Source organism: Fistularia commersonii, chromosome 24 (genome assembly GCF_037954325.1).
Source record: "Fistularia commersonii isolate RoL2024-O1a breed Wild chromosome 24, RoL_Fcom_v1.0, whole genome shotgun sequence".
NCBI lineage: Eukaryota > Metazoa > Chordata > Actinopteri > Syngnathiformes > Fistulariidae > Fistularia > Fistularia commersonii.
In genome coordinates, this window is record NC_141307.1 from 9,564,851 (window position 1) to 9,579,622 (window position 14,772).

Genomic DNA, 14,772 nt, shown 5'->3' on the forward strand with positions numbered 1-14,772 from the left:
CAATGATGGGTACTGTAACAACTGCTATGCTTGTCTTAATAATGTTATGGGTTTGGTTGTATGTGAACAACACATTGTACAGATTACGGAGAAGTGAAATTGATCATGCTCCACACCGAGACAGTCTCTGGTGGCGATTGGTAAATGTAACGGCAGGAGACCAAACTGATTGTTATGTTTGTACGGTAATGCCAATATCAATGTCTCATAACCCGACTATACAACCTCATCCAATTAATGAAAGTGAGACCTTGTCTATAATATGGGTATATTCTCAAGGACTGAGTCACAGATTTGGAATTTTTCAGAATATAACAAATACCTCAGTCCTTCCTTTTCTGCCTTACGATCCATCCAAATGGCGATTACTAGCTAATTATTCTATGGTAACCAATAAAAACTGTCATTGAGGGATTCACTCTAATGACAATACAAAAGACACCACCATTTTGTATGAAACGACAATGTGGTAAGAAAGATCATTATCTAGGCCAACGAAAGTGTGACACTGTGCTAGATATGGAAACAGATAGACCGGTTAGGAAAACCTATGACTACTATAATAATAGTATGTGTGAAGTTGGAAAGTGGGGAATGGGCGTGTGCGCCATGAATCTGACAGCCCTCAAGCCATTATTGGGCATTGAAACAAACCTCACCAAATCTGGTATACCACCATGGAGGATTTTTGCATTCCCACACAAATACGGTTATCCATGCCCAAAAACACATGTATGGATTTGCGGCAAACGAGCATTTCTGTACCTGCCTGAACATTGGTGTGGCACATGCTATTTGGCCCGATTAGGAAGTGCTATGACTTTTATACCAGAGCATAACATGACTCATAGCATACAACTCATTAGGGCTATGGGACATGAACGTAGTCGAAGAGCCTTGATAAGTGACTCTAGAGGAATATTTATGACAATGTTCCCTAACTATGGTGTAGCCTACTTGGGACATCGAATGAATGAGGTTTGGGCGACCTTAGAGAACCTAACGTCAACGGTTCTAGAATTGAATGGACTGATACAAAACAATCCAGAGACTAGGAAGGTGGTGTATGTGCGATTATAGGACAACAATGTTGCACATATATCCCAGACATGCGAGAAAATTTCACAGCAATTCATGACAAATTGACGACATTAAAGAACCAGCTAGAGGGTAAAGAGGACAGTGATACTTTAATGCCATTTTTACAGTTTGACCCTCTTGGATGGAGTGGCAAATACTTTTAAAATGCCTTGTACCTGTGATTGTGATTCTTATTTTGTTTTGTTTATTTACTATGTGCGTTATTCCTTGTTTGAGAAACATGATTGCTAAAATGGCTTCTGCAGCCTTTGTCCAGATGGCAATAGTAGCAGTGCAGACCCAACCAAGGACTCACTACACTGGACAGATATATGAGCAACTGCCTATAAGTGATTCAGAAAAAGAAAATTATAATGACTCGACTGTGGAGGACGACGACGATGATGTTGTATGAAGTGTTATCTGTAAACTATGTACTAACAATGGCATGATGATGCTGAAGAGTTTAACATTGTTTGTAGTCTCATAAACAGGAGGGAATTGTTAGAGTTTTCTCTCTATTTCTATAACTATGTTATTTCGACTACTCACATGAAGTTAGCCAGACATGCTAGAGCACAAAAGACCTTTGTCCTCTAACAAGAATTGGGCCCTCCAAGATTCCAATGGTCGTAAACATCTTTAGATAAGAACCTTCCCCCCGTAAACGTAAATCTAAACAAGGATAAACACTTCTGGACAGAAACCTGCCCATACCTGTATATCATCCTGGACAACTTAACATATGCATGAACTATACTATCCAATGAATGTTGATATGTAAAATAAAACACTTTCACACAATAAAAAGCCGAGCGAGGAGGAACTCGGTGGGATTCTCTGGATCTTGGCTCCAAAGAGCGCGCTGAGTCTCCCCCTCTGCAGAGCACAAAAGAATAGTCGCTTGTCTGTGTTATTTTCTTATGATAACCTCAATCTCCTCTTTACAGGTTTTAACTTAGACCAGCATGAATTAGAATTACTCTCCAACACTTGACTGGACTGAAAATCAATGTCAAAATGAAGCTATGACAAACAGTGCACCTCTGCGTGAATTCTGTCCTCTTTAAACATATCTTGAACCCCCGGTGCTTGTCTTTGCAATAACAAGTCATAACTTCTCACTCCAAACTTACCTGAAACACAATAACAAATCAAATCTTCAAAGGGTACAGAAGAGACCTGCATGTTTTATTCCTCAACCGAGCCAAGGCTTCTTAATCCATCCCCACATCTGTCATCTGGGAGGCCTTCAACCTCTTCCAAGTGCATGAAACCACCACAAACCTGGTCAGAAGCTTCCTCCAGCATTTCTTCTCCTGTAAAATAACCACAGAGTACAAAACATGGTGATCATTGGAAGTGGGCTTCAGGGCAGGCTGCGTCACATCCCCTCTAGCCTTTACCATGGCAATGGAGATGATCATCGGTGCATCTCGGTGGAACGACGGAGGGGAGCTACTGCAGGCTTGACAGCGGCTGCCTCCGATTCGTGCCTCCAAATAATTATTGGAAAAGCCCCCCAGTACAACAGTCAAAGAACATGAAATGACCACCTGGATCCCCACCATCACCTCTACCAAATGCCAGCTGGAGAAGCTTCACTCCAACACTACCTGGGGAAGAAGAAGTTGGAAGCCAACAAGTGTCAAGCATAAGGCCCTGACCCTGGCATTCAAAACCACCTCAGGAACAGGTCCAGCATATCTGAACGAAATGATAAGACCTTATGCTCCCGGCAGAGAGCTGCGTTCCTCTAATACAAACCTACTAGCAGTACCTTTTGCTCGCTCTAAGCGATCTCAGGCAAAACTGTTCTCAGTTCTACTACCTCAGCGGTGGAACAAACTTCCAGAAGCAACAAGACTAGCATCATCCCTCTCAACCTTCAAGAAACAGGTAAAAACTGCTCTCTTTCAGGACTTTTTACTGCGCTGATGCCCCAAATCAGGTTAGGCAGCAAGTTAGGCTATGCAGTGTGTGTGTGTGTGTGTGTGTACGTTTGTGTATGTCTTTGTCAAAAAAAAAACAAAAAAAAAAAGCTCACTAACCCAAGCTTACTGTTCTGTATATTTCATGTGCATCGTGTATTTTGCAGGTGTATTTGCAAGTGTATTTGCAGTCCCTATGTCCTCTATTGTAAGTCGCTTTGGATAAAAGCGTCTGCCAAATGCAATGTAATGTAATGTGATGTAATGATTTATGGACGTAGTGAGAGAGGATATGAAGGTAGTTGGTGTGAGAGAGAAGGATAAGAGAATAGAGTTAGATGAAGAAAGTTGACCCGCTGTGGCGACCCCTGAAGGGAAAAGCCAAAAGAAGAAGAAGAAGAAGAAGATCTGGTGAACGAATATGCTGATTAGGAATGACTACACAATATTAAAACCACATACTGTATAAATTCACTCAAATTCAGTCCCAAGAATGGAAGATAAAGCCATTTGGTAAAAAATGTTTATCTTGCCAAGTTGAAGGCATTCTTTAAATCTGGTGTTTGTTGCTGACATATGCTGGATTGGACGGGACTTCGCATTATATATTTTACATTTACTGAAATCCAGCCCTGTGTTTTAAAAGATAGAACCATTTGGTCAAAATTATTTATCTCACCAAGTTGAAGCATCTTGGGAAATGTTTTAAATATCAAGGGAATTCTTTAAAACTGGTGTCTGGTGGTTAAATATGTCAAATTGAATGTGATTCTACACAATATATGTTGAATTTACAATAATCCAGCCGCAGGTTTAAATGATAAAGCCAGTTGGACATCAAGTATTTATCTCACCAAATTGAAGTCATTTGGAATAAGTTGTAATTATTTTTTCATTCTTTTAAGCTGGTGTCTGGTAATGAAATTTGCTGATAAGGATGTGGTTCTACACAATACAGAATAAACACAATGTATAAATTCACTCAAATCTAGCCATATGAATGAAAGAAATAGCCATTTGGTCAAGAGTGTTTATCTTACCAAGATGAAGATTTTTGGCACAAACTGTAAATAACTTTTGGATTCTTTAAAGCTGGTGTCTGTTGCTGACATATACTGGATAGGATGTGAATCTACACTATATATATTAGGGATTAGATATGCTGAATTTTATCTGATTCTTCACAACATCAAATCCACACAATGTATAAAATCACTAAAATCCAGTTGCAAGAATGAAAGATAAAGCCATTATTTCCAAAAAAATTATCTCACAATTGAAAGGTTTTGGAACAAGTTGTTAATTACTTTGGAATTCTTTGAGGCCCATTTCTTTTGTTGAAATATGTTGAAATGGATGTGATTATACACAATCTTAAATCCACACAATGCATAAATTCATTATTATCCAGCCGAAGAATGAAAGATAAAGCCATTTGGTAAAAAATGTTCATCTTGCCAAATTGAATGAATTTGGAACAAGTTGTAAATTACTTTTGGATTCTTTAAAGCAAGTGTCGGTTTCTGAAATGTGCTAGATAGGAAGTGATTTTACACACTTAATGTCACATTTACTGAAATCTGACATCCTATCTTTAACCTAAAAACAAACAAAAATGTGCAATATCTAATTTCTGTGCAATATTCAGAAACTGTGCAATATTTCATCTCATAACAGCTACACTGTGCAATATTTCATCTCATCTCATAACAGCTACACTACAACGTTCCCTTCTATCATACTATTGTGCACTCCTTACCTCACTTGTTACTAAGACACTTATAGTTTTATCACTGCTTACTAAGACACTTTATAGTTTCACTGAGACACTTTATAGTTTATAGTTTATTTATATTTCTAATTCTGCCTTTCTTTATTATTTATTACTGTTATATTTTTCTGTAACTCTGGCACAGCAATTTCCTTCGGGATTAATAAGGTTGTTCTTATTCTTATTCTTATTCTTATTCTTAAATCCAGCCGAAGGTTAAGAGGATAAAGCCATTTGGAAAAAAAATGTGTTTATCTCAAGAGGTTTGAGGTTTTAGGCAGAAGTTGTAAATAACTTTGGAATTCTTTAAAGCTGGTGTCTGGTGATGAAATATGCTGAATAGAATGTGATTCTACACAATTTATGTCACATTAACTGAAATCAAGCCGCAAGTTTCAGAGATAAAGCCATTTGGTCAAAAAGTGTTAAACACATGAAGTTGAAAGACTTTGGCACAAGTTGGAAATAACTACGCGATTCGTTAAAGCAGGTATGTGGTGGTCAAAAACGTTTAAAAGAATATCATTCCATAAAATATATGTCACATTTACTGAAACCATGCATCAGGTTTAAAGGATAAGCCCATTTGGTAAACAAGTGTTTACCTCCACAGTTTGAAGCTTTTTCACGCAAGTTGAAAATAACTTTGGAAATCATTAAAACTGATGTCTGGTGCTGAAATATGCTTAATGGCATGTGATACTACATAAAATACTTCACAATTCCCAAAATCCAGACGCAGGTTCAAAAGATAAAGCCATTTGGTTAAATAGTTTATCTAACCAAGTTTAAGCTTATTGGAACACCTTTTAAATCACAAGATAATTCTCTAAAGCTGGTGTCTGGTGCTTAAATATGCTGAGCAAGATATGATTCTACAAAATTTTTGTCAGATTTAATGAAATCAATCCGCAGGTTTCAGAGATAAAGCTATATGGTCCAAAAGTGTTTGTCTCACGAATTTGAAAGATTTTGGCACAAGTTGTAAATAACTTTGGAAATGGTTAATGCTGGTGTCTGGTGCTGAATTATGCTGAATAGGATGTGATTCTATACGCTATATTTCACATTTACTGAAATCATGCTATATGTTGAAAGGATAGTGCCACGGGTCGGGGGCGGACTCGGGCAGGGAACCACACCAACAGGGCTGGAATCCGATCTCTTTATTTAGGCAGAGTCTCAGTAGAGTTATAGCAGAGTTACAATTCTCTGGCGCCAGGCAGTGTGTGCCGCTGCTCTTTATGGGGATGTTGATTAGCGGCAGCTGGCCGCTGCTGCAGCTGGGCGCTGATTCTCAATTGGACCGTGCCGTGTCTCCTCGCGGCTGCCGAGGATAGTATCCCACGGAGCCGGCCTGGGCGGTCGGGGTGGAATTGCCGTATTAACGAGGGGTCCAGGATCCGCCGAGCCGGAACCCAGGATCTTCCCTCCTGACCATAGCCCTTCCAGTCCACCAGATATTGCAAATGATACACATTTCTTAAATCCAATTTCGTGAAAATCTGGGCCCCGTGGAGCAGAGTAAAAGCCAAGTCAATAAGGGGAAGAGGGTACTTGTTCCGGATGGTGATCCTGTTCAGACCCCGGTAGTCCACGCAGGGTCTGAGGCCCCCATCCTTCTTCCCCACGAAGAAGAACCCCGCCCCGGCCGGAGAGGTGGATGGTCGTCGCCAGGGAATCTCTGATATACTCTTCCATGACGGTTCTCTCGGGTCTTGACAGATTATATAGTCGACCTCTGGGTAGAACTGCGTCCTGCTGGAGGTCTATGGCGCAGTCATAAGGCCGGTGAGGGGGGAGGGTCAGGGCTTTGTCCTTGTCGAATACCCGGGTGAGGTCATGATACTCGGAAGGGACGCAGGATAGGTCCGGGGTTAATGGTCGATCTGGGGCTGCGGAACTACCGGGGATTGGGGCGGAGGTCAGGCAGGTTGCATGGCATGATGTGCTCCAGGTCCGGATTTTGCCGGCGGCCCAGTCGATGTGGGGATTTTGTAGTTGCAGCCGGGGGAACCTGAGCACCAGGGGGGAGTGAAGTCCAGACAGGATGGCGAAGGAGATTGATTCGGAATGGTTACCAGAAATCCGGATACGGACGGGGACGGTCTGGCGCTGTACATGGACCAGCCGGTGGTTGTTCAATGACAGGGCGCAGCGGGGTGGTTGGATAGCTGTGGTGGGGATGAGGAGCTCTTTAACCAGGGCCTCGTCTATGAAGTTGCCCTCTGCCCCTGAGTCTGCCAGCGCCGAGACCGAGCGCTGGTGCATGCCCCACTCCAGCGAGGTTGGCACCCGTAGGTGAGCCAGCGGGGAGGAGATCACTGGCGAGTCACTGGCGAGCCTTGGCTTTTCCCAGCTTGGCCGAGCAGGTGGCGGTGTAGTGGCCCACCTCACCGTAGTAGAGACAGGCGTTCCGGTGCCGCCGGGCAGTCTTCTCCTCAGCGGTGAGGTGCGCTCGGCCCAGCTGCATGGGCTCCTCCCCTGACGCGGCGGGACCCGGGGCTGGAATTCGGGCGGAGTGGTGAAGTGGGGTTACGGGAGCCGGGATAGGGGCGAGGCAGGGCTGAGGTTCGGTACGAAGGGGGTCCCGGGGCTTTCTTCTCCCGCCGCCTCTCGCGGAGCCGATTGTCTATCCGGATTGCGAGGTTGATCAGTGCATGCAGGTCCGGAGGTCCGTCCCTCCCCGCCAGCTCGTCCTTCAGCTCATCATTGAGTCCTCTCTGAAAGGCGTATCGTAGTGCCGGGTTGTTCCAGTCACACGCTGCCGCCAGGGTCTGAAACTCAACAGCATACTCAGCCACACTCTGTCCCCCTTGGGTGAGGTCGCCCAAGCGTTTCGCTGCGTCGTCTCCCTGGAGAGGGTGGTCGAATACTTCTCTCATCTCGGCGGTGAAAGCGGCATAGGACCGGCACGGCAGTCCGTCTCTCCGCCACACCGCCGACCCCCAGCGTAGTGCAGCAGCGGTGAGTAGACTGATGGTATATGCTATCTTCTGTTCGTTTATCTTGTAGGTCATCGGCTGCAAGCCAAACACTAGTGAGACTTGTAGCAAAAATCCTCCACATGGGGCTTCCGGTGACGCAATGTACTGAGACACACGCAGGGAGTTGAGCTCTCCCGAAAATTGGTAGTATTCGGCTGTTTATGAAAAAATACTTGACAGTTTAATGGTGGAAAAGTGAGTCTGAAGCATTGCAGATTGGGATGAGCACGGTCAGAGACACACGGAACGCAGCAAAACAGCAAAAACAGCAAGAAGAAGTGAAAGGAAAAAATCGGCCGCCATCTTCCCCAAGCCAGGTGAGCGGGAAAACGGATGAACAGAACATGGAGAACATTCTTCGCGAGTTGAAAGAGTTGAGGAAAGAAAATAAGCAAGCGATTGCAGACACTAAGGAACAATTAACTAGACTGGAGGTGTCGGTCACGGACTTGATTCAAAGGATGGAGAAGCTAGAGCAGAGAACTGAGGAAGCGGAGACCAGGGTATGCCAGGTGGAGGACACAAGCCAGCGCCATGAGAGGATGCTGAGGCACCTGTTGAAACGGGAGGCGGCCCTGAAGAACATGTGCGATGATCTACAGAACCGGATGCGCCGCAACAATCTGAGAATTTATCAAGTCCCCGAGGAAAGTGAGAAAGGTGGCATGATTGGTTTTGTGAGGAACTTAATTGAGACGGCGCTACAACTCCCGCCCGAGCTAAATATAAAAATCGAGAGGGCACACAGATCACTGGGGCTAAAGCCTGCGAGTTCAGCGCCTCCGCGCTCCATTATCGTGAGGTTTCTGGATTATACAGAAAAAGGAAGCAGTGCTGCGACAAGCATGGGCCCAAAAACGAGTGAAGTTCCAAAAGGGAGTAATTTACTTTAACCAGGATTACTCTCCAGAAATACAGAGGAAGAGAACGCGGGTCCGAGGAGTGATCAAGCAGCTGAAGGAGAAGGAGATCCGGGCAATGTGCCGCTATCCGGCGCAGCTGAGAATCAACTTGGAGTCGGGAGTGAAAACATTTCCTCCGCTGGTGGATGCTGTGCCAACGTTGAAGAAGCTGGGCATCGAGTTGCAGGTTCGCGAGAGAGAGAGACTGGAATGGGAACTCTCAAAAGATACATGATACATACAAGACAGGATGGTGGGAAGAGAGAAAGAAAGGACACATCACTGTCCGCCGCAGACCTGCGGGCTGTTTTGCTGGACTAAAATGATGAGGAGTACTGTGCCCGGGTAATGTTAAAATAATTAGATAACGTTATTACTGTCAATCTTAAAGTTCTATGTGTATTACTGTTCATAGTTTAAACAGCCAAATATGCTGAAGTTAAGTGAATCATATTGTAAAGTTATTGAGAGGAGAGGAGAGTTAACTCTGCTATTATTTTCAATTAATATTTTTTTACGATGAGACCTGTGTTGGGATCACCGCCTCACCAAAGATTTTGTTTTTTTCTTTGGTCTGTGGTTTGGACAGCACTCAGTGCACTTTGCCCAGAGGGAATCTTAAATCACAACCCTCTGCCTGCATTACAACAGGAGCTGGACAGATCTCTGTACTCAGCTGGACTATTGGAAGTCACATATGTTTACTTTATTTTTTCTGTTCTGTGTTTTAAGAGTTCTTATTTCCTTGACATGTCGGTTAGGTCGGCACAAGTGATTTTTGTTACTACGAGGGCAAGGATATTTACTTTATGCAAAGGTGAATCTGGGGAGAGTAAAATGAAAATAAGAAATGCCGATTTATGTCAGAGGCAGGGATTGTCAGTTATAATGTCAAAGGATTAAATAATCCTATAAAAAGAAAGAAAATGCTGACTCAGTTGAAGAAATGTAATTGCTCAATAGCGTTACTACAGGAAACTCACTTAAATGAGGTAGAACATAAGAAATTGAGGAGAGACTGGGTTGCACAGGTATTCTATGCTTTTTGTTCAAACAGCAGAAAGAGGAGTAGCAATTTTGATTAATCATTCAATTAGTTTTGCAATTCAGAGAGAAGTGAGGGATAAAGTGGGGAGATATATACTTATTATGGGAACAGTAGGTGGAGTAGAGCTAACTATCATGAATATCTATGCCCCTAATGAAGATGACCCCAATTTCTTTAAAGAAGTGGCAACTGTAATGGCAAGAGAAGCCAGAGGTACTATAATTTTAGGAGGAGACTTCAATTGTGTTTTAAATGTAAAATTGGATAAAACTCCTTATGATTATGGGCCCATTAGCAGGAAATCCAGTGCAGCAAAACATATGTTGGAAGAATTAGGACTTGTGGATGTTTGGAGGGCTAAGAACCCGACCACGAGAGATTTCACCTTTCTGTCCATGGTACATGGGTCATACCCAAGAATTGATTTGATTTGCATTTCAAAACAAAGCTTATATAAAGTCATAGAATGTGTTATTGAACCTGGTACCCTATCTGATCATGGTCCTGTATATATGAAATTAAATTTAGGCTTTGGTTGGCACTTCAAATACTGGAGACTAAATATCTCATTGTTGACGGATCCAAATATAAAGGAAAACATAAAAAAAAACAATTGATGAGTACTTCAAAATTAATGATAATGGATCAGTATCCCCCTCGACTCTTTGGGAGGGGGCAAAGGTGGTGCTGAGAGGGAAATGTATTGAAATTGCGATTAGATTAAACCAGTGGTTCTTAACCTGGGTTCGATCGAACCCCAGGGGTTCGGTGGGTCAGTCTCAGGGGTTCGGCGGAGGTCAAGACACACATTGGTGATGACATCACTGGCTGCAGGTGATCACGCAACATAGCTTGGCCTATCCGTGCTGCAGGGATTTTGGCGCGCTCAGTTGTAGTAACTTGTGACTGTCGTGATGGTACGTCATGTGATTTCTTTCTTAATATTTTAATCCCTTCATACTAATTATGTCGGGCAAAAAAAGAAAGCGGTCGGAAGAACACGTACAATACGTATTCACATGTATGACGGAACGTGATTGGAATCGATGTCCTAACTGCATGATTTGCAAAGACAAGATGAGCAATTCTAGTCCAGCACCGGCAAAACTAAGGGACAGCTTCCTTAAGCTGCATGGAGATGGGAACTACAAGAACATAGCACTTGCTGAATTCAAGGTGAAGGGAGCCAGATTCGATGAAAAGGCTACTCTGCCTGTTCTTTGTACCCATCAACGAAACGATCCTCGATCCAATAAAGAAGGGTTCGGTGAATGCGCATGTAAAACAGGTGGGGTTCAGTACCTCCAACAAGGTTAAGAACCACTGGTCTAGATGCTGAGAAGGCGTTCGACTGGACATATCTGAAATTTACTATGGAACAAATGGGATTTAATATGACATTTATAAAATGGATTGAAGCACTGAATAAAGACTCAATATCAAAGGTCAGGGTGAATGGGTACTGCTCCCAATTTTTTCACCTTAAAATGGAGTTAGGCAGGGGAACCCAATCTCGCCTATTTTGCTCACATTGTGTATCGAACCGCTTGCTGAATTGATAAGGACAAACGATCAGATCGAGGGAATAGTAGATGAAGGAGGGGAGATGCACAGAATTTCGTTGTTCGCGGATGACGTTCTTTTGTTTATAAGAAATCCTCAGGCATTGCATAAGGGCCGGTATAGATGACTGAGGGACTATGGGGAGGTGTCAGGGTACAAGGTGAATGAGGGGAAATCAGAAGCAATGATGATAACAGGATGCTGGCCGACATGCTTGGACGGACAGGTGAAATTCAAGTGGTCAAAAGGGGGCTTTAGATACCTGGGAATCATTCTCACACACGACACAAGTCAGCTATATAAGGCAAATTATGGCAAACTAATTTCTCAGATCAAAAATGACATGGAAAGATGGGAGGTGCTTCCTTTGTCCTTAGTTGGGAGGATAGAAAGTATCAGGATGAATGTCCTACCTAGAATGCTGTTTCTGTTCAATGCTCTGCCTATCACTGTTCCTGTATCTACCTTTACATTACTGGATAAGCTCATTTCCAAATATATATGGCAGAACAAGAGGCCCAGAGTGAGATTGAAAATACTCTGTGCACCCAGAGATAAGGGCGGATTGGCCTTGCCACACTTAAGAAGTTACTACCTGGCAGCACAACTTGGAAAAATGGTCTCATGGATAAAACTAGATATGGACACAAGGTGGGTGCATATAGAGCAAGGTTCAGTTAAAAATGTTTCGCTTTCAACTCTCCCCTTTCTAAATTCAAAAGCAAGACGTGGACTTAAGATACAAAATGAATATGTCAACCATACACTTAAGGTTTGGGAAAAGACAAGACGATTCCTGAATCTACCTCTATCTCTATCGAGGGCAGCAAAAATAACAGCAGCAGGTGACTTTCTGCCAGCAAAGATGGACGGTGGTTTCATTAGATGGGCAGGGAAAGGTTTAATCACAATAAATCAGTTATTTGAAGGAAGAACTCTGAGGGCTTTTTCACAACTTCAGGCAAAACACGACATTGATTCTAAGGATTTATTTTGATATTTTCAAATTCGACATTATTCGATGACACACAAAGAATGGGACAATATTAAAGAAGCTTCAACTAATTTTGAACAATATTGGACTGAGATAGTTGAGAACAAAATGAACATTAAAAATACAATATCAGATATATATGGCAGGATACATATGGACACTTCAGTAGACACACTGGATGTGAAAGCTAAGTGGGAACTGCAATCTAATGCCATGATTGCTGATGGAGAACGGGAGAGTTCTTGGTTGCCCTGGCAACAATGTTTAAGCAGCCCAACATGGAGGGAGTTCAGCTGGAAGTTAAGAATAAGGTATTTTAAATCTCCCTTGATAATAGCTTCGTATGATAATAACTGTTCTCCCCTGTGTTGGAGGGGCTGTGGCATAACGGGGGACTTTTCCCACATTTTTTGGGACTGCCCTAAACTGATGAAATTCTGGGAAGAGATAAAAAAAACAAATAAGTGAGATTTTAAAATTAAACAGACCAATTGATCCACAGCAATTTATTATGGGTACAGCATCAACAAGCGGCCTAAGGAAAAAACAGGTGTTTACGCTTAGAGTTCTTCTATTAATTGCACATAAAATGATCACAGTAAATTGGCTCAAACCCCACCCACCTACCCTGGACCAGTGGCGTCAGAGGCTTAAGGATGTAAACTGCATGGAACGCATAACAGCAAACTTACGACTTCAGACAGACCTATATCTTGACAAATGGGCACCCATTAAAAAATATTTGGAGAGTTGAAGATATTATCTCTATTTGACTGAGTTAGATGCTTTTCTTGGTGTTTGTGTTTTGTTTTTTTTTTGTTTTTTTTTTTCTGTTTTTTTTTTTAGTTTTATTTTATTTTTCACTTGCTATTGAGGAAATAAGTGACCTATAAAGAGTATTGTATAATGTATATCTTGTTATGAGGTTTTGTAAGAATGTATAAAACTCTGTTAAGGAACCTGTTCTAATAAATGTTCAAAAAAAAAAAGAAAAACATTTTTGACCAAATGGCTTCATCTTTCTTGTGGCTGGATTTGAGGGAATTAATACATTGTGTAGATTCTGTCATGTGTAGCATCACATCCAGATCAGCATGTTTCATCACCGGTCACCAGCTTTAAAGAATTAGAGATATTTACAACTTGTGCCAAACAACCTTCAACTTAGTGAAATAAACATTTTAGGTCCAAATGCCTTTATTTTCAAACTTCCGCCTGGATTTCATTACAGTTGACCAATAGAGTGCAAATTCACATCACATTCAACAATTTTCAGCAACAGACACCAGCTTTTAAGAATTCCAAAGCAATTTACAACTTGTTCCAAATGCCTTCAATTTGGCGAAATAAACATTTTTGATCAAATGGGTTTCTCTTCCCTTCTTGCGTCTGGATTTCAGTGAATGTATACATTTTGTAGATTTTATATTGTCTAGAATCACATCTTAATCAGCATATTTTAGCGCCAGACACCAGCTTTAAGGAATTCCAATGTTATTTACAACTTGTTCCAAAGAGCTTACACTTTGCAGGGTACACATAATTGGACAAATGGCTTTATATTTCATTCTTGCTGCTGGATTCTAGTGAATTTATATAATGTGTAGATTTTTTATTGTGTAGAATCACATCCTATTCAACATTTTTCAACAAGAGTAACTACCTTTAAAGAATTCTGAAATAATTTACACCTTGTTCAAAAAACCTTAAATTTGGCGAGATAAACATTTTTGACCAAATGGCTTCATCTTTCCTTCTTGCGGCTAAATTAGAGTGAATTCATACATTGCGTAGATTCTGTATTGTGTAGAATCACATCCAAATCTGCATATTTCATCAACAGACACAAGCTCTAAAGAATGACACGAAAACCATCAACTTGATGAGAAAAACAATTTTGACCAAATGGCTTTATCCTTTAATCCTGCGGCTGGATTTTAGTAAATATGAAATATATTGTGTTGAATCATGTCCTATTACGCATATTTCAGCAACAGACACCAGCTTGAAAGACTTCCAAAATTATTTTCAACTTGTGCCAAAAACCTTCAATTTGGTGAGATAAATACTTCCTGAACAAATTGCTTTACCATTTAAACATGTGGCTGGATTTCATTAAATATAAACTATATATTGTTGAGCATCACATTTTTTTTTAGCATTTTTTAATTTTGTACTTCTTTTATAGCTGGTGTCTGGTGCTGATATATGATGAATAGAATGTGATTCTACAGATTAAATGTCATATTTACTGAAAACCAGCAACAGGATTAAAGATAAAGGAAATTAGTCAGCAAGTGTTTATCTCACCAAGTTGAATCTTTTCTGAGCAAGTTTAAATAACAATGGAAGTCTTTAAAACTAGTGTCTGGAGTTAGAATGTTTTGAGTAAGACGTAATTCTATTACAATATGTCACATTTACTGAAATCCAGTCGCAGGGATAAAAGATGAAGCCATTTGGTCAAAAAGCGTTAATCTCAACAAGTTGAAGGTT